Source organism: Corvus brachyrhynchos, unplaced genomic scaffold (assembly GCF_000691975.1).
Source record: "Corvus brachyrhynchos isolate BGI_N302 unplaced genomic scaffold, ASM69197v1 scaffold26, whole genome shotgun sequence".
Taxonomy (NCBI): domain Eukaryota; kingdom Metazoa; phylum Chordata; class Aves; order Passeriformes; family Corvidae; genus Corvus; species Corvus brachyrhynchos.
This window is the reverse complement of record NW_008239324.1, coordinates 13,497,723-13,520,899: the sequence shown is the minus strand read 5'-3', so window position 1 is coordinate 13,520,899 and position 23,177 is coordinate 13,497,723. Positions and strand designations below refer to the sequence as shown.

Sequence of the window (23,177 nt, the reverse complement as noted above, 5' to 3'; positions counted from 1 at the left end):
CCAAATGAAGAGGAGTCAAGGAAAAATTTGAGTAGTGGCCTTTTTCCCTTTCCCTGAAGGAGACATTATCAACTCATTAGCTACAAGCCTGCACAGAGGCCCCAACTGTGACTCTTAAAGCAAGAAATACATTTCTTGTGGTTAAGATTGACTTTCAGCATGCCAGCTGTCCCTCTTTTGGAAGGATTTGCCTTATTTTTCAAGTAGAACATGTGCCATCTTGATTACCCAAACTCTTAATTCAATGCTGTTTTATGCTTTGTCTCCTCAAAATATCCCTTATATCCAGCTTTGATTGGTGGGTAGATGTACCAGTACTGATCAGCTTAATTACCAGTGTGAGGCAGCGCAATGCAGACATGAGGTAGCAGCACACCTTTCCCAGCATTCTGAGGTAATTAACCAAAAAATATTTCCCTGCCACCTGTCTAGCCTTGGAGAAAATCCAGTTTTCTTTCCAAGCTATGGGAAGGGGGGATCAGAGCAGAATTTGGGTAGTAGGATGGTTATCCATGTGTTTTTTGTTCTTCCCAGAGTCATCTGTAATGGTTAAGTATGGAGGCTGAGGCTGCTACCCCCTGTCTTTCCCAACTCCCAGTATTGTATCTGTAGCAAAAATATGTGAAGAATTAAGGTGAGCCATGTAGGAAACCATGAGCTGTGATCTTACAGGGTTCATGGAGACTGGAATGCTGAATATACCTTTGGATGCATCAAGAACAAACATCAAAAAAGTTTGGATTTACTGTGGCTGGGTTAAAATTCCTCATTTTTTCTCAGCTTAAACTCAATTCAATAGCAATTAAAAGGCTAATTTTTTTGTGTGTTCAGTGCTCAGAGGAAATATGCTGTAATTCTTATCATGCCTGGGTGCAAACATATATAGTCTAGTTACATTCATTATCTACAGCAAATTAAATATAAAATCTCTCACTCCTCAGTGCTTGCATTGATATAGCATTCAAAACCAAAAGAAATGGTATAAAACATCACAAAAACATCATGTGGATAAAACAATGTTGCTTTTGATTTTATTTTTAAATATTTTTGTTTCTTATACTGAAAAGGCATATCACAAATTAAAAAGTGATGATAGCAATTCGGGAATAACTTCTGAGTTCTGAAGGATTGTAAAGCATGCAAGCTAATGGATGTAGTCATCCATCCATGAAGAAGACTTCTATGGTTAAAGCATCCCAGCTGATCTAAAATATTTTTCTAAGACACTGACATACCTTATGGTTTCAAGTGGTCTTTAACTGGTTTTGATTCAATGAAGATTGTACAAAACAAATAACTTTGCCATTATACTAAAGTCTATTCCCATGTCATGTTTCCAGAAAACAACTCATGTTTGAGACAAGTTCAATTATCTGTAGTTAGATTTTTTTTTTTTTTTTTTTTTTTATGCTGGAATAGTTATTCTGCCATGGCTCAGGAATAGCTAATGGAATTTCATTCAAGCCTCGTTTAAAAAACAAAACCCATACTTTTTTGGCAGGATACAAGTGGGAAGAGATTTAGTCCACAAGATATATTTTATCCTGGCATGTAGGAGAACAGTTGGTGGAAAATGGTTTCCCCTGTAGCCAGTTAGAAACTTTAACTATCTGCCAGTGATTGCTGTGAATGTGGTGCATGACATGTCATGAGAATTCACATAAATAAAAAGGGAAAAGCATCCAGTTCAGGACTGCCTCTATGGGAGGGTTGGGAAGAAATATATGATGAGAGGGAGAGAAGAGTTTTATAATCAAAACTTCTAGGTGTAGGCCTCTGGAGCCCTGGCTGGGATACTGAGACCTTCTGCAGTAGTTGCCTTTGGATTACATTTATTACTTTGTCTGCCCTGAACTGAGGATAATGAGGAAGGTTAAAAGGCAAGTTTATTGTTAGTGCTTATGGGCTCTTTGTTCAGAATTGCACTAGTTGTAACTGTTGACACTATGATACAAACAGAACTTACAAAATCTGAAATTTAAAATTGTTGAAAAAAATTTAAAAACTATACAGAAACTATGAAAATTTCTAAGGAATGTAAGTGTTAATGTTAAATGGAATTTAAGTGTCTTCAGTTTACTGCTTTATCGGCTTTATCTGGTCAGATGTGCATTAGTGACTCTTATCCATGTTCAATCTTTTTAGCCAGTTGAAATTTCTGATGAATTTTGGAAGTGCAAGCAAACTTGATTAAAACATCTCACTCCCACTCACGCTATTTCGTTGATCCCTGATGAACTTGCTGTGGTGCCGCGGTGCCGCTGCTGGCTAGCACGCTGTCCCGGGCACCGGGCAATCCTCTGCCTGTCTCGAAGGGGAGGATGGAGGCAGAGCACGGCGCAGGAGGGCAGGCAAAGCTCCTGGTCGGGTTGGCCTTGCCCACCCATGGCAAAGGTGCGTGAAGGAGGCAGGAAAAAAGTTGAGGGACTTCTTTGTGGGGGAGGAGGTTTATCAAAGAACACAAGAAAAACCACGGAGAAGACCAAGAAATGGGGCTGGCATTGGGTTTTATACCCCTACAGAAGGGGCGTGGAAAAGACGCAGTAACCAGTGACACCTGAGTTAGGGGGCACTACAAAGGCAGGGTAGCAAATGGGAGAAGGAGTAGGCGGAGGGGAGTAACAAGGGGCCAATCAACTACTGAAGAACATAGAACTCTCTGCAAAGACAACCAAATATGAGAAATAAGGGGAGAGGAGGCCAGTGCCAATGGTAAAGCACAGATATTTTTCACAGCCTTTTGGGTGCTGTCTGCGACTTGAAGGCTTTTGGGCTGTGGAGGCATCAAACCAATGGACCTTTTGGTCCACTTGATCCAGCTGACCCTGGGGTTGGTCGTGGTTCACCACAACACTCTGCAGTACCTGTGGCTGTAACAGAGGTCAGAAACGGTGCCAGAATTACTAAGCTATATGTTGAGACCCCAGGCATTTGTCTAGAAAGTGAAATTTTGGAAGCAATATCCCTCACTCTGTTTTAGCACAAATCCACATAATGAAACAGCATTAAATCTTTTCAAGTTTGCAGCAGTGATCAGGATGCTTGCAGAGGTGGTGGTATCTGGCCCATGGCGTGCTGGTGTTGTTATGGCCATGGGGTTTTCTGAGGTCTCTTGGCTGCTTTTAATGAAAATGTGTGACACTTTTACGTAGTTTCATTTTGCCATATCAGGCACCACAAGGCTTCAGCTAAAGGCCTGGTGAGGTGAGTGAAGGGTGTCCAAGTTCTCCCACGTTGTACAAAGGGCCCGTACAAATGACCAGGTGTTGTGAGCAGGCAACGGAGCTGTGAGAACCAGGAGGCCACTGTGGTGATTTTGGGAATTTTTTACCAGCATCGGTACATTAAAGGGGGAAAAACCCCAATCAGGCAGGAGCTTGAACTTGTGTAAAAGGCAAAAACCTCCTGCTGCAGTGTTGGTGTTTTGTGAAGAGACATGTTGGGGAGCAGGGCCTCCCCCTCAGGTGCCAGCAGGCGGGGGCTGCCCATGGAGATGAGTGCCAGCTTGAGCTGTCCAGCACCTGGGCAGTGCTGGACGTTCCTGGGCAAGGCAGGGCTGGGGATCCAGGAAGAGAGGGGCAGGAGGTTCCTGGTGCTCCTGGGCCCGGCAAGTCTCAAGGTGTCCCACATTTCCCATAGCAAACCACAACTGCTTGGCTGGATGTTTGCCCTTACAGCAGTGGTAAGGGAACTCATGTTTCTCGGTCTTTCCCTGAAGTAGGATGTCTGCATTTCTCTGATCTATTGGTTTGTGCTCTTTTCTCGTTTATTTCAGTAATAACATTTGCCACTAAACTTATTGTGGATTTCTGCTCCAATAACAGCAGCTCCTGGAGTTTTTTGGTGGTAATGGAGTCATTCACACCTTCAGGAGGAGCAGCAAGCCTGGTGGCTTGGGCCTCACAGACTCATAGCAAGGCTGTAGTTGGAAAGAACCTTAAAGATCATCCAGTTCCAGCCCCAACTTCTCCAGGCTGTCCGTGCTGTGAGCATGGCAGCAGTGGGAGCTGAGGGTCCCTTGCAGAGCTCACACCTCAGAGAGACTTCAGTGGTTTGACATTCCTCCCATCACAGAGAGAAACACTTGAATTCCTTGCATTGAGGACATTGACTTCTGTGTGCCTTGACAGAAGAGTTGTTGAGAAATAACTTTGAAAAATCCTCAGAAATAAGAATGTACTTTGTAATGCTCTGAGTTCTTCAGCGATATTTGTTTAAATGCATTACTTGAATTGCTATCCATTTTTAGTTAAAATGACTACTGAGATCATTAATCATTATAAAAGCATTAATTAAATAAATATCTGATTTGCTGATTTTTCATGTTCACTACTCTATAAGCATGTGGATTAGATGAAGAAAAAACAAATACTCCCGTGTTTTCTAAATCCTTTTTGCTCTTCTGCTTATTTGTTTATCTGGGTCTTGTCCTGTGTCTAACTCTGAGGTGTGTATTCCTGTGTTATTGAAAAAATAAGCTCAGCAGTTTTTATTTAGCTTTTTGTCACGCCCCAAAATGACTCTTCTGGATACATTTTCTGACCCAGATTCAAATTACAAGCATGGACTTCTGGCTTAGATAAGGAATAGTCAGTTTGGGGTTTTCTTTGCCATATGAGTTTTTTCTTCTGTTTCATAACTGTGCTGGAGAATATACATCTGGGATTCCATGTCTTTGTTTCAGTGTCTGTAATAAAAACCCCACTTATATTTATTCAAGATCCTGATGCAAATACATTGAAGGGAAGTTAGTTTTTTTCCCTGTGGGAATTTATACTTTAATTCTTTGACTTGTTCTTGGGAGAAAGAGAGACCTTAGTGTTATATAATGAAATAATTCATAGTACAATTAATGTGATATAGGAGAACAGCAACATGATATGCTGAATTTAAATAACTGAAACTGATCAAGAGGGACATCAGCATTAAATGCTCAATAGAATTGACGTAACAAATACAAGATGGCCACTGCATTTAAGTTAAAATACTGTCATCTGCTGATACATTCCAGGCAAATTTGTTGGTAGACTAAACATTTTGATAGTCCTTCCATTATTTCTTTGAGCCATCAGCTTTTAATTTTCTCTTTCTAGTTAATATACTTGTGTATAATTTAAACAGAAAACTGTTCTGTTTCATCATAAAAGATTTGTCTGTTACTTTTGGTGTGTAAATCAAGTGGACAGCAAAACATTCTTGAACTTGTTTTTTGAGGCATTTGTTGACAACAACAGGAAAAGAGATCACAGAGACCGCCAATAAGTGTGGACATCAATTATTTTTTAATTGTATAGGAGTACAGTACACTAATTAAAACTAGTATATCTTGCAATGCCAAAGGCAAAATTAATTATTAATTTTTATTAATATTCAGAAGTAGCACAAGGAATACATTAAAAAAGATTTTGTGGCTGTGACTGAGATCTTGTTTTGCTTTATATTTTAGTAAAAATAGTATGTTAGCTAAATTTTAATTGTTAAATATGCATCGAAGAGATTATGGACATTGAACAAGAATGTTCTCTTTAGACTAGTTACTCAGTGACAGAATATAAGAGGTAGGAAAAATTCTTTAAAAATTCTGGGGCTTTGGTTTAGCTCGTTTACTGACAAGTATAAATACACATGTTATCCTGCTGTTGTTACTGAAGATGCTATAACTATTGAGTTGTTTATTTTAGTTGTGATATCTCATATTCTGTAGAATAATCAGCTTTCAACTTTTCCTAGAGTCCAGCTCAGCCAGTTACATCTGTCCTGCATTGACTTGACAAACCTGATGTGCTTCTGGACAAAGTTACTCCTCTTCTGTGAGCAAGTGATTTGTTTATTTATTTCTCCCACAGGTTAAACTTCAGTCTGCTGTACATAACTCATTGGGAAACTGCCAATCTGGTTCAGATGTCTATCAGAAAGGAAGTTTTTTGAATGAAAAAAATGTCTTTCATGACTGTTACAGACAAAACATTAATAGACTTTTAATGCACCTGCTCAGCAGGGTAAGTTATGGAATGCAAAATTTTAATTTTTGGAATTCACAAAAATTTTATGAAAAGCTTCTGAAGTAAGTTGTTCTTAGCTTTATTGAGGTGAGCATGGGAATCATACGAGAGAAAAAATGTTGACAGTTGTGAAACCCTTTAGTTGTTTGTAAAAGGACAGCTTGTGTCTGGTGTTGTTTTGAAAGTGATGTCCTACTGTAATGGAAGCAGTGTATTAGAAATCTTATTGACGTAGTTGCACACTTGTTAAATTTTTCTAGACTAATGAGATTGATCATTCGGGATCAGACAGGCAAAAGTGTAGTTGGTTGGGTTTTGGTTTTGTTTTGTTGGGTTTTTTTTTTACTGGACCTGGGAATATTTTCCTTTCTCTGATCCTTATGTAGAAGCATTATGAATTCTTCATGTCACCAGTTAGTGTTAATTATAACAATTTCTGTAGTTATTCATGTACTTCATAGAAATATGGACATAGGTGGCTGTATTTTAGTATTTATTTAACAAAAATCTAACATAAATATCTCCCATATTCATACATACTTTAGTGATGCAGAGCTGCAATTCAGAATTTAGATTTCACTTCACTTGAGCACCTTGATCTCCTATTATAGCCATACATAAAATATGATTTTGTCTTAGAAACTTGGTTGTACAAGTTTGATTGTTACACGTACTCAGAACTTTCCTTTCCTTTTGTTATAACAAAGCAAGGTACCAAAAACTTAGTTTTCCAATATTTTATTTGTGTGTCCCATGTAAGTGTAGATGCTGTTTTTCTCTTCTGAAATCTGCCAGTTACCTCAGAAAAGTCAAATTGTGTACTCCCCTTGAGCTGCAATTTTGTTAACAAAAGGAGTAGTGGTGATAATGTTCTGCTTTAGTTTACTGCCAGGTCTGTATTGCCCATGGATTCCTACCTGTTCAGTGCTTTGTCCAAGGCCTGGAAAATATTTCTATTTCCCATATTTCTCTGTGCTTGTGTACATGCATGCATGTCACAGAGAAGTGAAGAGGAGGAAGCCACTAATTCACTTTGCTGTCTTCCTAGAGGAATCAGCATATGTGGGAAGAGTGGGCTCTTGAAGGCAAACACTGTTCTTCGTTCTACTTTGAAGTGCTTGCCTTACGAGCTTGTCAGTAAAAATTGACAAAATACAACTCACTTCTAAAAAGATAAGTAAAAACTTTTCAAAAAGTTACCTATCACTATTCTGGAAAAATAGCTCTCAGAGCTGCTCTTGGTAATTCTTCTGCTCCCTGTCCTGAATGTATTGCTTTCTCAAGCGAGTGCTGTGGTTGTCCAGGAAAACCAGAGAACACCTTATGGAATAACATCAAAGGGAGGCACTTGACAAAGACAAGCAATTTAGATGCTCAGTTCTGGAAATGTATTGACTGAAGATGAAAGCTCTTTAGGGAAGAGACTTTGTCTTCTATTTATATAGAATCTTGCATAATTTAACAAATGTTGGGGACACTATTAATCTCATCCAACTTTAGATGTCTACAGTGTAGCTGTCAATCTTAAGAGAAGATCAATTGCACTCTAAAAGTGTCTGTTTCTCTCCACTGACTATAAAGGGAGCCCTCACAAGTAGCTCAGGTGCAGATGGCTTCATCTATATTTGGGCAGATGAATCCTGCTCTAAAATGCTTTCTAATGTGGCAAAATAATAGTAATTGATATTGAAAAAAAAAAATCCTTGGGAATGTGTTTAATTCTTAAAGCAGCTCAGAAAATGAATGGCAGCTGCTGGTTTTGGTTAGTATCACATTCAACAGCAAAGCGCTAGGGGTTGGTAACATATCCACAGCAGCATCAATCCATTCTTAGCTTCTTGAAACGTTAGTTCAGAATATAAATATGAAGTAATTTGCTTGCTCAGTGCAAAAGAATAAAGCTGAACACCTGAGTTGTCAATACCATAATAGCAGTTCAATAGGAAATGCTGTCTCCAATTGAAAAGACAAAACAGTATAATTAAAATCCTTATGGGAATTACAGCAAAAGCTATCCTGTACTGCTGTTGCAGAAACCTCTGGATCAGCTGATACTCTTTTTGAACATCTCAGAAACTGTTTACTGGTATTTTTCAGAGTGGAAATGCTGTTTTGAAATACAAAAGAACATCATGTTCTTCTACAGCAGTGCCACTGTCTTATTAGTGGCAAGTTGCTATGCTTAAAAGTTGACCATGAAGAATCTACAAGACAGTGAATCAGCCATCTGTCCAGCAGGAGTGTTTTTGCCAGCATAGATGGACTGATATTGCTCTTTCATGCAGTGGGCATAAAATTCATGGCTGCAGCTGACCTCTATTAGAATGCAGTCCATTCAAGGTAAATATATGACAAGCTATTCCTAAAGCTGCTTTAATTGCTATATGGGAAAGCAATACAAGAACATCTGGAAGAGCATCCTATGGTAGATATACAGACCTGTGCTTAACTGAATTATTGTAATCTCAATACACATTGAGCAATATTCCAGGTAGCCAGTTTGGTCTTGCTCACCTATGAAGGGAATTGTAGGAGAGATATAAAAATGCATCTATAAGAAACAGGGAAAAATTACTGATCTATGAGGCTAAAGAGATTTAGTGTCAGTTGGCATGGAGTACGTGAATGCCAAAATAACCAAGTCTAGATTCAGACTTACAAAACATATACCTCACCAATTTCCCCAAACGCTGTGTTGTGAAAGACTGGAGGACTGAATACTTTATTCTTAAATATTGAAATTAAGTGTGTCTGAGAAAAATTAACAATTAATATCACACAGTACTAGGTATCTGGAATATGTACGATGCCACCCATTTTTTTCATACTTCTGTTTTTAATTATTTCTGCCATGAATAGCTTTTCAATTGAATAAGTATTCATTTCTACAGAATGCTTTTTATGAGAGTACGCATAGGAAGTTCAAATAGACTTACTATTCCAATTCTCCCACGATCATCAAACCCTTAAACCAGCTCTAAAAAACCCCCCTGTTCTAAGAAATAAAGTCAGTATGTTTAAGTTTTGAGAAATTCTAATACTGAATACAGTTCTGTATAGATTCTCTATGCTTGTGTGGGAAAGCATTAGAAATGTAAAAGCTGTCCTTTCCAACTCCTACTGGATTTTTTCATTTTAAGATGTGTTTATCATGCCATCCAAGTGGGATGATCTGTTCACAACTGATTAATGTGAAGATAAGTATCACTGCTGGTTAGATGGGATTTTCTTCAGAAATGCTCTTTGCTCAGGGAAAAACTGGCAATAGAAAGAAAAGAAAGATGTTCTGGAGGACTTAAGATCAAATCTGCCTTTGGTACAGATGTAACTGTACCCAGTTTTTATCCATCCTCTCTGCCTCAAGTTGCTTTCAGATTCCTTATACCAAGTGGTGCTTGCAGTCATTTCTATCTGCAGTATGATGGAGTATTACTGTGTTTTAACTATTTATAAAATCCCTGTCTCATGGCCAATCTTGTCACGAACTCTGTCATTCTTCCTAACTTTAAAATGAAATTCAACTTTTTAAAACCTGTCATGCAAATACTGTTTTAGCACAGCCTTCATCTAGGTGTATGTGTTCCTGCATAACTAACTGGTTGATTTATAAAAAAACCCCAAACCAACAGACTTTTTATTTTTACCTTGTTTATATTCCTGTTTAAGTGCAGATACAAAACCACTAAGGTAGGGCAAGATTGATTATATCCATTCTTTGCACCTTCTGCACATCTGTGTACAAGCAATTACTTTGAGGCAGCCCAGGAATTAGTTAAGGGTACAGTCACAGAGAGAGGATGAAGAAAAGAACCAGCTATCAGGTTGTGCCTGTGTAGCTGGTGTTTACATTTACATACATGAAATGAACACATTCATTTGGGAGTCACAAAAACCCCTGAGTCAAATGGCATTTTGCAGATTTTACTTCAGAGCAGAAATGCCACTTTAATTGAAGGCAACCAGTGAAATAAATGCTGTATTTTCAAGAGACATCACGGAGTGCAAAGGTTGTGAACAAAGCAGTAACAGCTACAATGAGCCACCAGAAGTAATAGCGAAAACTGTCTTCTATAGCATATGCACAGTTCAGGCCTTTTCTTCACACCTCAGAATGCAACAAGAATATCCATCAAACTCAATCTGTTGCTCTACCAGTGGAGATGTATTTCAAATAGAGAGTGCAGGCAGTTACCTGGGAAGATCATCTCTTTTGTAAACAACTGAGATCTAGGGGTAGCTCTGATGTAAACTCCGTGTTTTCTCTTGAACTGCTCACCAACCAGCCAGAGCTACAAATAGGGAGCCTCTGTGTTGGAATAATGATTTTTGACGTGTCCTTCTTTTAAAAGTATCTATAAATTTGGATAGGTAACTTCTAAATTTATAATCAGTGTATGTCTCACTAATTTAAATTACTAAAACCTGACCTGTCCAGCAAAACTATATGATGTCTGAGTTTGCATTATGGATGTACCAAATATTTTTGTCCCTAATTTCCTCTTTTACATCTGAACCATGGTGAAAAGCTCCTACCTATGTATGTGAATGGCAAGAAGCTTCGCTCAGCAAGCAATCTAACTGCAATGCATATTCCATACTGTTCATTTTACCTATAGGAACTCAGAACACAGTTATGTCCATGCATGAGATATCATGTGGTGGTTGAGGCTGTGTTTCTTGCCCCCCTGGAGGGTTGTCTGTCTCCTGTATTGACTTTTTATCAAATATCAAAAGGCAGTGCTTGAGAATTCCCCAACTTGAATTCAGATTCTACTTGACCTATGATTTTCTGGGTGTGGACAAAATGTACCAGCTGATCTCTTAGTGAAAAATTGAAGATATTGTTGAAATGGTGCCTTAAATACATTCCAATGTAAATTTAACTCCGTACATAGCAGCGATCTTGAAAAAATTCTTAATTGCTTCTGATAATATGCAAACATTGTCACTAGAAATGGCATATGCTATATTTTGAGTAGAAAAAACTGTGTCTCCTATCCTTGCACATGTTTTAGTGCTGTTAATCATGGGCTTTTTAAAAGCTCAGCTTGTTCTTATGTAGACTGCTCCTTCAGGATTGGTTAGATTTGGGTTTATGAGTAATTTTTAGACACTACTGATACTTTTTTTTAATTGCATGGGGAGAAAGCTAAGAATGTAGAGGAATTTTGCTTTTGTCAGGTTTTGTAATTAATTGAAGAATTAGTTAATTTCTAAGTGTGACTTCACACTATTGTCTTGAATTCTAAAACTCACACTGCAATTTCATGGAAACCAGTAAATTTGTACTCTATCAAACTTTGCAAGCATGTAAATCACTGACACTATGTTCTCTCATTCTCATCTTAATCAAGAGAAAATTCCCTTTCATAATCTCTAGTCTACAATAGTAAACTAAAAAGCAGATCATTAGAATAATTAGAATTCTAGTGCAAACAAACAAGCTCTCATTATTGTTTGCATCTGAAGTAAAGCTCTCAACTTGTAATTTACTTAAAAGTCTTCAGATTTAAACAGAACATCATGATGTTTTCATGAACAAGAGAAAAAATGAAGCCTGACCTCCCAGGCATAAATCCTTTATCTTCTCTGTTCACTGCACCATGGCTGGGCAGGGTCTGGCAGTGCTGGGAGTAGATGGGAGCTGATGGCCAGCTGACTTCTGCTAAATGAAAGAAAGTATTGTGTCTGCCTTTTCTACATGTAGTAGAGATGCTATAGAGGTCTTTCTTCATACAGCTAATTTTCATGAAATCTGTATTGCTATAATTACCTCTAATTATGCTGTGTCACATAGGGCAATGAATCCAAAAGTGATTAGGGAGAAAGGGAAGGTTGGGCAGTTAACATAGGCTATAATTTAATTCAGTTTTCATCTTCAGAATTACTACTTTCTTGCTTCTCATTTTGCCTCTGTTTCTCTTACAACACTCTACCAATTTCCAGCTATGTTTATGTTTCTCTTATTAATGGTCTCTGTTTTCCATGTACCATTTTCAACACTTTTTGTGTTCCGAAGGTCCCATCCCAGATTTGGATTTCTGATCCTCCTGATCCTCCTATTCCTCCGGTTCTATGACCCTAAACCCCCTTTTTGTTTTAACAAGCCGTAAAATACTAAATTGCTTTTCCCTTAGCTTTTTCATTCCTCTGCACTTAATTTTCTAAAAACAATTTCTCCCCATCTTTACCATCATTTTTCTGGAGAACAGTTTCCTGCCAGCAGGACTCTAATAGGCGCTGTTACGGTGATACAGGTTGGAATGTGCCATTAGTGAAAATGCGCTCCCATTCCAAGATGCAGTCATTCAACAGGAATTTATCTTCTCCCTGGCTGATCTGATCCAAACTTCCTGTGTTTACTGTGCTACAGCTGCAGCTTTTGGTCCAAGAAGGGTAGCTATGAAGCATAAGATGAGGTACACTGTTTTTCTGCCTACTTTACAAATGTCAGGGCTTGACCAGAGGAAGATTTACTGATGCTCTTCATCCTTCTCTTATCTTGTGAGTCCTCTGATACTGCCTGTCCTCATTTCTGCTGTGTGAGAGGACTGTGACTGAAAAGTGTTCTTTTATGAAACACTATGTCCTCCCCCGTGATGTTCTGATGTCCCTCCTGCCAGGAGAAAGGTATGTCTGGGTGGCCTTGCTCTTCAGCTTTCAGAGAGGAAGGGAATGGTGTAGCTAAGGACTTTGAGAAAGGTGCTCTAACCCACAGAAATGCTTGGCTTAATATACAAACTTCTTACTGTCAAGTATAAACAAACTGCGTTGCCTTGCAATGAGAGTGTGCTGATGATCATGAGATCCTGCATATAATGACATTCCTAGGAAGGCCTGGTCCATTAGGAGAATTAAAAGAAACCCACAACAAACAACAGGGAACATTTACATACAACCCAGTACATATTAGTCAAGATGTGTTCAGAATTCATAAAGAGTGCCCAGTTTACTGGAGTCAGCATACAGCAGTGAAACTCCACTACTAGGTACTATTTTCACACAGCCCCTTTGTTATAGCAGCCAGCTCAGGCTGGGCACAGGCTTGTCATAGGCACAGCCCCCCTGGCTGGGGTGGGGGCATCTGGAATGCTTCAGGTCTGTCCAGATTTAATACATCCATTGACCCTCTTACAGCTATCATTTGGTGCAAAATACTTCAACACGAGGAATGTAAATACAGACTGTTCTGGTCATGTTCTGCTTCAAAATACCTGAGAAACAGAGGCCACTCCTACAGCATCAGCCTGTATCTGTGGAAAAAAATATGCACACAAAATTGGAGGCCCTTGTTCATACCTGGATGAAGAATCCTACCTCTGAGTTGGTAGATGCAGTGCTAGAAGCTATAAAAGAATATGGACTGTGTCTTTTCCTACAAGTTTCCCTAAAAGATTCAAGGAAAAATGAAATGAAAATAAAATGTCTTTTGGCCTTCATCTGTTATCTGTAGCACCTTTTCCAGGCCTAGCATCCAGCAGCTCCTCTTAGCCAGGGATACTTGCTGTTCACAACAGGGCAGTTTTTCTGCCATGACTCTCCAGTCCTGGCAATAGAGAAAAAGCAGGCTAAAACCAGTTAGAAAGGGTCTAGTGGAGTCCAGTGTCAGGTTGCTTTCCATAGTTTCAGTTGATCTGACTGCTCCCTCCCAGTGAATCTGCATGTCTGGGTGCCAAAGGAAGAAAACATACAACTCCCTGAGCTTCAAAAGGTCCCTCTTGTTCCCTCTGAAGAAGTTGTAAGAATGCCTGCTTTGGTGTCTTAGGTCACTATAAAAAGTCCAAAAAAACCAGATCCACATCCTGCCTTCTTATAAATATTTTTTAAAGTAAAAGAGAATGACACTGTGAGGGGTCTCACCAGGAATGTTATGGATCAAGCCTTGTTGTTTTGTAAACCCAGGATGATTTTGGAGATGGGGCTCCCCAAGCAGAGTCTTTCAGAGGGCATGTAAGGATTCCTAGGCTGTCCTGAGGCTTCCCAATGATCCTTCCACCTTTTGTGATGCTTCAAACCTCTATGGATGAAAAATATGAACTGCTGAGGGATTTTTTTTCCTTTAGTAAGTTAGGACAATGTCAATGCAAGACTTTTTACAGCTTCCAGGAAGAACGGGGAGGAAACAACTATCTAAATTGAGGAAAAACTGCAGTTGCTGAAAGTAAACCACTTTAACTGATAGTGAGGAATGGAGTGCCTACTCCTAGCATTGTGAGCAGGAAAGAAAGGATCTCCGATTTGATGATTAGTGACAAATTTGTGTGAGTTGGCAATTCTTTGAAAATGAAATTTATTAAACTTGAAATAAAATGTTCACCCCTGAATGAACATCTCCTTTTGTGAGGTTCTAAGATTTTGCTCATGGGCTTTCTTACTGCTATTCTCTTGTTTGAATGACTGTACCCTTAAGGCCAAAATCCATATTGCTGAGTTATTATGAAATACAGACTTTGTCTCCATGTGCTTCTAGACTTAACATAGCTCAACAAATGACACCTGTGTGGTAATTTTGAAGAGAAAGGCTGAGGAAAGACAGAGAGAGGAGAAAGGTATAGTTGGTGGGCTGATGTTGTGATCACTTGAAGGCACTACAGTGTTTTGTGTATTCCAGCACTGATGCGTGTACCTGTAGGTGTTTTTTGTTCATGTCATTATCTAAGTTGATATGGATAGCAATAGCTTACTTCCAGTCTTAGGGATTGTATGTACTTAAACACTTTGCCAACAGATTTTACGTGTGTTTTTAAAATCTGTTAAGGAGAAATGTGATTAGGAAAAAGCAAATTTTCTCACATGGTGAATTTTTTTAAGCCTAAAGGTTAAGTTCAAGCTTTCTCAGCATATTGACGCGATGAATTACGCATTAATTAAATAACATGAGTCATATTCTACCATTGATTTTTTATATATTTCTTGCTGTTTGATTTTAATTAATGGGTGTTCTGTACATAGAGGATTCAAGAAAAGGTCCAGTGTTTAGAATGGGAACTATAAAGTAAAACATGGATATGGTAGTGTGGTTTGTTAATTGCAGTAACGATTGCCATCAGAGCCTCCTACACTGTCTGTGCTCAGGAAAGATTGCCATATGTCACAGGAAGCCTTGCCTGAGCAAGGACAATCAACCCCAGAGCTGATTCACTGTTATTAAAATGAAACACAGCTTTCAATGTCTTTGGAGAGTATTGAAAAACTTGAAGGTAGGACAAGGTAAGGTGTATTCACCTCCAAATTTAGCCTGTATATTAATCAGTAGGTTTGGCATTTTCATGGAGGACTGCTACTGCCAGCATCAGGAAAGTTTAAAAGAAGGCTCCTGCTCATGGGCTTGATGCACTAAGCTTTGTTGATTGCTCACTACTGAGGCAGGTAAATGTACTTAAACTAATGTCTGCAGCCTGGGATCAGAAGCAGGGCTGCACTGTGCTACATGGAATTTCAATGGAAATAAGACAGCACTCTCTGCAAAGATCATACAGTCTAAAATAGTGTCAGTGCTGAGTGTTTGTCTATGCGTGGGGGCTCTTCCATGAGGCAGAACTGTGCAGTATGGTTCTTTTCATGAAACAATGAACTTTGCTGCTCAGAGAAAGAGCCTTCAGTGCTCAGAAATCAGGAAAGAAAATTTAGATTGGCAGGGTAAAGAGTAGACATAGCCAACATACAGTGCTTAAAAAGATATACTTGAAAGGAAGTTCAGAGCTGCTACTTTGGTTATTTCATTGTGTTCTTCCTGCTGCAATCTGCAGTTCTTTATCTGGATATACAGAACAGTTGGCCTTATTAGAAAACAAGACCAGTGTATTTTAGGGCATCAAGAGGCCACGGAGACCAAAACCAGAGATGCCATCTCCTATAAAACTGTGATCCTCCCAGAATGACTCCTCAGCTGGCTCCTGGTATATGCAAGGAGCAACTTCCAGTCAGCCAGCCTGTGGGACCAGTAATTTAGCTCACTGCAACTGACCTTCTGTCTTAAAAAGGATCAGGATTGCTTGCCTATATCTGCCACAGTGCCTGTTTTTTTTTATCCCCCCCGAGTTCTGTTTGTCTTGCAGGATCGAGTCCTAGTTGCATAATTATGCTTTCCAGAATTAAACAGATAAATTGGCCTTAAAGAGATAATGTTAACATAGGCTGCAGCATCAGGCTCTTAATAAATTGAGGGGCATCAAAACTGGTGTTTTTTCTAAACATTAGTTTCCATGATTGTAATTTTTTAATGAATTTTCACAACAGACTGTATATTCATCTGAAAGTCAGCAGCTTCCCTTTGCAAAGCCTGGTTCCCTCTGTCTCTGCATGCTGCAAACATGCATGTTACAAGCTGTGGATAAATTTTCTTCCAGCCCGTGTCACAGCACACTCTCCATATCTTTGTATTGCTCCCCTCAGTATATTTGGGATTAACTTGCACCACAAACACATCCTACTGCATCAGGGAGTCTTAGGTGTATGATTTGTTCTGGTATGGCATCATACAATATAGTCACGATGTAAGGCAGAGGCAACAATTAAAATTGATGTTATCCATTTAAATATAAATGATTTTATTAAGATTTACTTTGAAACAGTAATATGACTGACAACCAGTGATTATTTTAAATGAATTTTGAAGCTAACAGCAGTGGACACTGTGTGTGTGTATGTATGTGTGTGCAGGGGTCTTTTGTAATGCTTGGAGGTTGCTTAGCTGACACCCCAAATCAGGGAGCATTGTTTTTCAAACTAATTTTTATTGTCATCCAGTTTATTCTTTTTCTCATGATATGTGTCCCTTGTATCAATTTTAGACTAAAGTAGTGCAAAAACAAAAAAGGTAATGGCACTTTCCACAGTATTTCAAAAGGTTTTTAAGTGGAAAAAGGTATTTAGTATTTTTAATAAGCATCTTCAATACTATTGAGTTGGTTTCTTTGTTCATATCACAAGATTAATTATGCTGTCAAGCACTTTCAAGGCCTGCTTAACAAAGATTCAGTGATATAATGGTTTGCTTCGCATTGCCTTTTTTCTGCATAGCAATCACAATCAGCATTAGACAATTTAAAACCCTTTCACAAGCCGGAAGTTCTGAAGAGCCTTTTAATCAACAAAAGTAATTTTGCAAACAACTAGATACAGCGTTTTTCATATTAACTAACTTGTATTAAACTCTGCTATGTGCTTGAATCTCTGGTTCTGGTAATGGATTATTCAGATTTGCAAGAGACTAAAAGTGGGGAACACAATTAGCACAATATGCAGTTTGTACCCCATGGAAATTGTAATCTCATACCATTCTCCAGCTTAATATAAACATGGTATTACTACTTCACTGCAGTTCCATATATTTTAATTTTCTCTTAATATGTTGTCCTTGTGTAATTACTTATTTTTTTTAAATGCCTGGAAATGTAATCCTTGTTTTAAGGGAGATTACTATTTCTATAGGCCAGGTTAGAAATCAAATCCTAATACACTACAAGATTCTGAAATTCAAGCTACAATAGGGAAATCTGTTTAGAAACACTTGCCTTCTAAAATCATCGAGCTCAAGAATGCTTTATTGGGTAATTTTATTGCCATATAGCATTGTAAGAAATCCCACATGATTTAAAAACACTTATTTGATGGAGAGATTGTAAAAGCAAAAACACACTATGATGACTTTTTTTTTTTTGTCAAGCACATATATAAATGAAACTAACCTGTTAATGACACCTTTAAAACACTCTTTTTTCTTTTTTCCTAAACTGCTAGAAGCATTAATTTGTACTGTTGCTGCATGTGGTAATTAGCAACTTCAGCAGTGATTTTCTCTGCCCTAAACCTTTCGTGTTTGACACTATTCCAACCCGGGAGAGGAGTGACCCTGGGATACAGTGCTACAGGACAAGTGGAGCAAATCCTGTCACGAGAAATAACAGGGTCAGAAGACATTGTTAATGAAGTCATAGCAACTGGTTTAAAGAGCCAATCAGAGAAGGCAACAATCTGTAAATGAGGATATAATTAGCAGAAAAAATAACATGCTTTGGTTGGATTCTAGGGGAGCCAGTAATGAAGGCAATGACTGGATATTGAGAGAGATTCCAAAAGATTAGAGCAAACATTGTGCAACAAAGAATACCTAATTAGAAAAAAGTGAATGTGCCTTAATTAGAAGAAAAATATATGATTGAAAGACATGGAGTAGCCTTGAATATGAATATAATAATGACTATTAGCCCAAATCTCCAGGATGGAAAAAAAAAAAGTCCTATCTTCACTTTTTTTGCCTTTTCCATTTTGATAAATGGTCATGAAGAAGACAGACTGTAAATTCATATCATTGCTGGGACATTAATACTATTAAAACAGACAATTTTGAGACAGTAATTTAATGGGTTTCCACCCAATTTACACATTTACTACCCCTAACACAGCACTGCAGACAAAGCAATGCTGTGTCTTTTGGCTGGCCTTAATGTTCTTCTGATGTGAGGAAGTAATTATTAAAGGAATTTCAGGTAGGTGTCCTGTGGCACTTGAGCTAATGCTTGGTCCAGATATGCTGCTAATAGGAAGAAACCCTGGGTGATTTTTCATACAGAAAAAGAGCCAGTGGTGCTGAGGCCTTGATTGTGTGTACATAACTACTACACTGCTGCAACTTGCTTTTATTTGTTGCTGTTTGGTTGGTTTTTCTTTGGGTTTTTGCTGGTTTTGGTATTTTTTTTTTTTTTTTTGAAGTAGGGACTGATCCAAAATTCATTAAATGCAAAGAAAAAGCTTCCAATAAGCTAACTGGCTTCTAGATTAGACTCGGTGTGAGCAGAAACCCTGGAAATTTTATTAGTAAAAATTAAACATGTTATTATCCTGAGCATAATAGGCCCAAATAGAAGAATCCCATAATGGATTGTGCCAGTACAGTATATGCACAGTATTTATGGCTAGCAGTGATGAAAAGTATTATGTTCTACTGGTTATCATTTTATTACAATAGAAAAATCAGGACTCTAACTTGTTAATAATTTTTCACCTTTATAGACATCTAAATGATATTATATTTCCTCCCTTTTTTCTTTTTACAAAATGGTTCTAGAATATTGATTGTCATTTATTTTTACTCACGATATTTAATTGTCATAATTAGCAATCCATGTCTCATTCTCTATCTTAAAAATATCCTGTCAATTTTATAGCATATTTATAGATTAATTTAAATGTATAATTTAATTTATTACTGCATACCTTTGGTTTGTCTGTAACATTAAAATACTTATGGTACAGAATATTTTAATTAAAACTATTCATCAAATGAAGTCCAGGTAGCATCCTTATCCTTGTTTGCAGTAGGGGGTTCTGGCAGTGAAAGCAAGCAAAATAATGGGTCAATTAAAAAAAAATCTAAATATAGCTTTTTCAGAGATCTGATTGCTTAACTCAAGGTTAAAAAATAAAAAGAAAGAAAAAAAGAAAGAAAGAATGTGTTTGTCAATGGATTCCACAAATTAAATTATGGGGTTTTTTTTCCTCTTGCAGACATCAAATCTGCTAATGTCATGGCCAGAGCAGAAGTTAAACTAGACAAGAAATGGGCTTGAATTTTCATATGTGACATATCTCAATTTGACAGTGTCTGCAGGAAATTGGGATATTGTTTTCAGAGGGTTCTTGTAAAAGGAGTTGTACTATTAATTTTTTCTAACACTGGGAAATTTGCCCTCTATATATGAGAATAAAAGTATTTACCCTTTTAGGTCAAGTGTTTCTTCATACTCAAAAATGGAAAACTTTTAATGATATTTCTAATAAACTAAGAGTTATTAGTTTGCTGTGCTAGGGAAAAAATACAATATAACATTGTGATGAAAATCCTACCTCCAGTGTAACTGAATCGAGCTTTTACTGCAGCTCTCAGTTGACAGTAGGTCTACCATTCTTTTGCCATGTATGCTATTAATTCACTTTCCAGAACTGTCAAGTACTCTGAAAGTAAGAGAAATATACTAAAAATATCAATGTATTTCTCTTCCTTTTGCTAATGTATCTCCACCAATGCTATTTTAAATTAAGCAATGAAGTAGTGTTGAAAGTTCTGACTGGCTCTGATAACAAAATAGATTAAAAAAATTAGCCAGTTAAACAAGAAAAATAAGAAGAAATAGAATCAGCTGACAGCTTAATTGTTCAGCTTGTATGCAAATATTCTGACAATAATTTGCCAATGCTTTTGAATATAAGTTTAGAAACACATAATTATAATATTAATTGTTTCTTCTGCTTTAATTCTAGGTTTCTGTCACAAAATAGAAGGCTTAACTGTAATTCATGAGGAAATATAAAAAGTATATTCATTTTGTATTCAATTAGCTTTAAGCATATTCCAGTGCAGTGCAGTATTACAATAATTATTTATGTTAATCTACAGAGGAAGATACAGTGCATTGGCATAATAAATTGTCTTTATGCTGTGTAGCTATGCCTTTTGAATCACCTTCTGTACTCACAAACAAGAGCATCTACCTGAATGGAGTAGTTGTCAGATTGCAGGATAAAGACAATGAATTAGTGCCATGTAGGGAAGATACAGCCCTACAAAATCCACCATTCATATCAATATTTGTTTTTTAAACTATGTAGTAATAAAATTGAGTGTCTGAGCATGAGTCTGAAGTGAGAAGAGAGGACATGATGCTGGAAGGCTGAATTGGAATTTGGCCTGGGTTTCTTATTCCAGCTCTGAATGCTAAATTAATCACTGAGATTTATACGAAGGTGAAAGCTACACAACATCTTCATCAAGGAAAAATAGGGTTACAATTCAATAAATTGTGTGGTAATACTTTATTGACTAATGAATATACAGCTTCTTCTAACTGCAGTATTTTACTTTTGGGGACTGTAACAGCATTGCAATTACATTACTAGTATTTGCTAAAAATATGTCTGTCTTGTCTCCTGATCTTAAAACATGCTTTGAAAAAGGAAGTGAGAGAAGGCCCAGAGAGAGCAGGTTATGCACCAACCCAGAGTCTTGTGGGGAAATAAACCATGCACAGATAATAACAGTGCAAACAAGTTGATGCTGCTATTTTTAAACAGGCTGTTATTATTGACTAACAGAGGTTGCTGTAGGTGGGATGCTGTTAATGACAAAAGCTCTGGAACAGTGGAATTACTGCTAATCCTGTGCTAGAGAGCCTAATGAGAAACACCTAAGTGCAGAATTAAATGGTCCTCTAAAACAATTTCTGCTACATACTTGATAAGGAGTCATAGCATCCAAAGCAGACCCTTTTCTTTTTCAGAAATCTCTATCCACAGAGATCCCATATTACTCCATTCACAAATTAGAGAGATGAAGGAGTCTTCAGGGGGTTATTAGTGAAGCTTTCAAAAAGAGGAACCAAATCACTTTGAAACAGCCAAAAATCACTCTGGGAAAAGCTATTTTAGGGCCCACTCAGGGAAAAAAGGTCATGACACTCAGAAAAAAATCGGTGACCAGCGATAGGACCTGAGGGAAAGGCCTGAAGTTATGTCAGGGCAGGGTTAGGTTGGATATTAGAAAAAGGTTCTTCCCCCAGATTGAACAGGCTCCCCAGGGAATGGGCAGAGCCCCAAGGCTGTCAGAGCTCCAGAAGCATTTGGACAATGCTCTAACACACAGGGTGGGGTTGTTGGGGTGTCTGTGCAGGGACAGGAGCTGGACCCATGGTCCTTGTGGGTCTCTTCCCAATCAGGATGTTCTGTGACTCTGTGCCATGATCCTAAAGCAGATCCATGAGTGTGTAGCACTTTGAAGTGCTGCAGCTGATGGAAATCAAATGTGGGAAACTTGGCATTTTGCAGATGAATGGCCTGCACTGAAGAGCCTTTTCTTTTTTCTCAGATCCCTTTTTGTTTGTCCTGGTGGCTGTCATAGCCCACACAGGCATGGAGTGAGAAGACCAGCCTGCTCTGAGATCCTGAGTGAATTTGCTGGATCGAGGAGTCATTTGGAAGCTAGTAGGGGAGCTGTGATTGTTATTTCTTGCAGCTGGTTGTGAACATGTGCCTGCTGACCAGATCTACCTTACCAGGAGGTGAAAAATCATAGAAGCATAGAATGGTAAGGACTTGGAATAGACCCTAAAAATTATCTAGTTCCAACCTTCCTGCCATGGGGAGGGATCTCTCCCACCAGCCCAGGTTGCTCAAGGCCTTATCCAACCTGGCCTTGAGCACTGCCAGGCTTGGAGTGTCCCCAGCCTCCTGGGCAACTTGTTCCAGTGTCTCACCACCCTCATAGTGAAAAATATCTTCCTATCGTCAGAGGCAAAGGAACTCTGATGTGTTTTCTTGTTAATACCTATACAAATTCAAGTTATAGACATCTTGAGTTTTGGCCCATGGGTTTCTGCAGTTCTCACTTTCTGCGTGTATTTGATATATTTAATAACTAAAAACAATTTGGCCACGTAAATGACTCCAGAAATAGGCAAAATGTGTTAGATTTATATTATCATATTTCCTTAAAAAGAACTTACAACACTTTGACATGAGTTTGGGATCTAAATAGGTTTTAAAAACAATTTTTGAAAATTTGTGACGTTAATTTATGTGCTTCTTTAAATCATGAACCTCTCAAAAATCAGAAATTTCCAGAATTTGAAATCAAATTAATAAATCAGCCTACATCAATTCAACCTTGGGTTTCTGAAAAGATTTGTGAACTTTAACATCTCTTTAAGCAGGCCTGTTCTGCATTTTGATTTTCTAGTGCAATGCAATCCAAGTGAGATTTATATGACTACACATTTTGTTGCGAACATTCACAGCTCAAAGCTATTACCTGACTGTCTTCCATATCAGGCCATTTATGTATCTAAGAAAACACTGGCATCTGTTTAATATTTTATTGCTTTAAAAATATCTTTGTTGTTCAGATACAGTCTCGCTTTAACATTTTCATGAATAGAGTCTTTATTCTTTCTGTAGAGCAGAGGACATTTACCTTCATATAAATAATATTAACTATGAGTTGACCCATAATCTGCACTGCAAGAAAATCATGCAGTAAGAGTTTTTCCTTCAGAATGGTTGTGAGTTTATTTGGTTTTTATTTGTTCTTAAATTTTCTAATATTTTCCTTGATTACAAACAGGAAACACATAATGCCTTGTGACACTTTGTATTGAACTTCAAAAATAGTACATTAAAAAC

The 23,177-nt window shown here is 37.9% G+C and overlaps 1 long non-coding RNA gene across 1 annotated transcript in view; it reads left to right on the top strand.

The window, feature by feature from the left end:
• The window catches only part of LOC108448370, a 48,325-nt gene extending 26,248 nt beyond the window's left edge, over nucleotides 1-22,077 (top strand). Inside the window, exons 7-8 of the long non-coding RNA XR_001864271.1 lie at nucleotides 5,847-5,999; nucleotides 21,865-22,077. This is a non-coding gene — a long non-coding RNA (uncharacterized LOC108448370). The remainder of the gene's footprint in view (nucleotides 1-5,846; nucleotides 6,000-21,864) is intronic.
• Nucleotides 22,078-23,177: the final 1,100 nt, after the last annotated feature.